General features: G+C 43.1%; 1 long non-coding RNA gene across 1 annotated transcript; it reads left to right on the top strand.

Annotated features, from left to right (window-relative positions):
* The first annotated feature begins 639 nt into the window (after nucleotides 1-639).
* Nucleotides 640-1,212, top strand: LOC124670439. Its single transcript, XR_006992527.1, has 3 exons — nucleotides 640-665; nucleotides 751-1,035; nucleotides 1,178-1,212. It is a non-coding gene; the product is annotated as an uncharacterized LOC124670439 (long non-coding RNA).
* The last annotated feature ends 1,844 nt before the right edge of the window (nucleotides 1,213-3,056 follow it).

The raw sequence follows: 3,056 nt of genomic DNA, 5'->3' as shown, positions 1-3,056 counted from the left end.
CTGAATCGCGCGGTGGGGTGCTTCCGTGGTTGACCTGGGGTGTCGAGCTCGGCCGGCGCCGTGCCTCCTCGGGGACGGAGGGCTGCCCTCGCCGCATTCCCCCGACAACGCCCGGCACCCCTCCATCCTCCTCCCCCATGGCGCCTGTCTCTGCGTCTCCCATGTCGAGGAGGAGGAAGGAGCCCTACTCAGCTACTCTAGCCGCGGCGTGCTGCGAGCTGCGAGGACGGAGTTTATGAGCTTCTCATCGGATGTGGCATACGGGCAGGAGGGAGGAGCACTGCTCTTGTTCTATATTTTTGGGCGAGACTAGGTCCGTGTTGCTGGTCTCCACGTTCAGTATTTCTTATCTCTCTCTTCTGCTACTGGATTCCAGTAGTTGAGTGCCTCGATGGTCCCCACGACCTGTTTCTGATAATGCTTGCTTGTGTGGATTTCTGGATCTATTCATGATGTAGTAGAGGCTTTGTATTTTGTTTCCTTCAGTCACGAATCTGTTCATGTATCTGAATCTAGCAGCAGAAATCTCTACTAAACTTAGGAATAGTCAGAGCTGTTAATAATGTGGAGCATCATGCTCCATGTGTATCTTTTTGGTTTTCTTCCTCTTGTTTACTCAGCTTACCAAGGTCAAGTTTAATGATATGCAAAGTATTCACCTCCAGGTAGGGGAATCGTGGATATAACAATTGCATAATTGCTTTGTGCCATCAACTAAATTTCGTTTTGCTTTGTCCCTAACAATTGCAGAGATCATGCTTGGTGGCTTTACTTGTATGAGATGGTGAATATCCATGGCAATTGTGAAGGCAAAATCTCCATCGAAGAAGAGTGGCATCCACCCGATCCAGTCTGTCTATGCTGATCGTCGAATCCTTTGCTATCTCTGAATGGCCAAACAATTTGACTTTTCTGTTCCTTAGTCTAATTTTTATGAATAATGGCCAAGGCCTTCGAGGGAGGAGAAACCGCAGAAGACTGCCTGCCCTGTTCGACAGGCCTAAGAGAAATTTCAGGCTAGCGGAACTCGGAAAGGTAATTGATCTCCTGCTAGATTCTGTCTCACATTGATACACCTTTTCCCAGATTAAGAAAACACCATGGATCAATACGGTGCCATGAAAATATATATCACGGCCTTTATAATGCATTGACTGGCTTTTAACAATTTTTGCAGACCGTGCCGTTCATGCAGTTAGGCGATCATTGGACATCACTTTCCGTAGTAATGGCTTCCCCGAAAAGCTCAGTCCTCAAGCATGGCTCAGACCGTCCGCGGCACGGCGAGGTGACAGTCTTCGAGGAGAAGAAGGCCAACAAGTGCGCCGGATCATCCACATGTTTCAAGTCCAAGAGCGACCTGGAGGCGTTGTCGTACCTCCGCGACAACCCCTTAATCGTCGAGTAGTGTAACCCGGGTCACACCGTCTGTGGAGGTCAAAGCGAACGCCAACTGGAATTACAATCGCACTACAAACTGTAATCTCTTGTTTTCTGCTATGTCATTTTCTTTGCTATAGCTATCAACAAACCAGCTGGATAATTATATCTTGTTTTAATTTTAAAACCTGTTAAAAATTCTATGTGTGAATAGAGTATTAGAGAACTGGAACTGCAAGTCGGGGAAAACGTACAGTTAAACTGGCATTGGAGTTGCAATTTGCAATGTCCATATGCATGGTTTGTTTTTGCCTACTCGTTGGTCAGTTCAACTGTCATTGGAGTTGCAATTTGCAATGTCCATATGAATGGTTCACTGCTTTTGCCTATTCGGAGTTCAGCTGCCATTTGAGTTGCAATTTGCAGTGTCCCATTCGATGGCCATTTTAATTCAGTGGGAAGAGTAAAACGTACAGCTAAATTGTCATTTGAGTTGCAACATGCTTAACTGTCATTTGAGTTACAATTTGCAATGTCCCATTCGTTGGCGAGCTCAGCTGCCAGCATATCATCTGTACTATCATCGGTACAAGGTACAAGGGAATAGAGCATGTAGGTTCAGCATGCCAAAACAAACGCCTGTGAGAATGGTAGTTTCAATTTTCAAACGCAGTTTAGACAGAGCATGTCAAAGCCAGGCTCCAAGGATTGGAATACTCCCTTCACAAAGGATGCTATAATTTGACCGGTTGTTTTAATCTGTTTTCAGCTATAATGGCATAAGTTCCCAAAAGAATTCGCAACCTTCCAAAACCAACGCCTGCATGTATTTAGTATTGAATGAAGTTACGACTGTATTACCATTCATGTTGCAATTACATGTGTACAAAAATCTGTAGTACACTGCTTTTCTTTTGAACGAACTGTCGTTTTTATGAACTCCCGTATGTATTACTGTCCATATTGCAATACAGCTAGCAGCATTTGAGCAGCCCAACGTCTCCAAACGGGGTAGTAGCAGCCGTTAAGTTCATTCCTTTGCCAGCCATGAGAATCTTGATCCCTTCATTTTTCTCGCTCACCGTATCGGATGGCCATGAGGGGGTGCATAGCTAGCCATGCGGGTAGCAAATCCGCGTTGATATATATATATATATATATATATATATATATATATATATATATATATATATATATATATATATATATATATATATATATATATATATATATATATATATATATATATATATATATATATATATATATATATATATATATATATATATATATATATATATATAGTGCAGGCAATGAACGAGATGGGGTAGAAATTAATAAATCACTTACGAACGTAGCAAGCGATGATAGATTTGTCGAGGTCGCGCGAGATTGAACAGCTGGAACAATTCACTCGGAGGAATTTGTACCCGATAACGTTTGAAGTGATGCTCATATCTAACTTCCGCATAGATATAGTCTTTGGCGTCTTTATGTTTTATGTAACCCTTGTACCAATTTAGCGAGACCTTTGATTTGTCGAGGTAGATCCTCTTCTCGCGCAGGCTCGATGAGAGGGCCATTCTTCACATATGTAAATACTACGTCCTTCATTGGCGCCTCATCAAGGCCTAACGGTGCACGAAGAGTGATACCTAAGTCGGCCGCTTGTTCTC

Source organism: Lolium rigidum, chromosome 7 (assembly GCF_022539505.1).
Source record: "Lolium rigidum isolate FL_2022 chromosome 7, APGP_CSIRO_Lrig_0.1, whole genome shotgun sequence".
NCBI classification, from domain to species: Eukaryota; Viridiplantae; Streptophyta; class Magnoliopsida; order Poales; family Poaceae; genus Lolium; species Lolium rigidum.
This window is presented reverse-complemented; position numbering and strand designations above follow the sequence as displayed.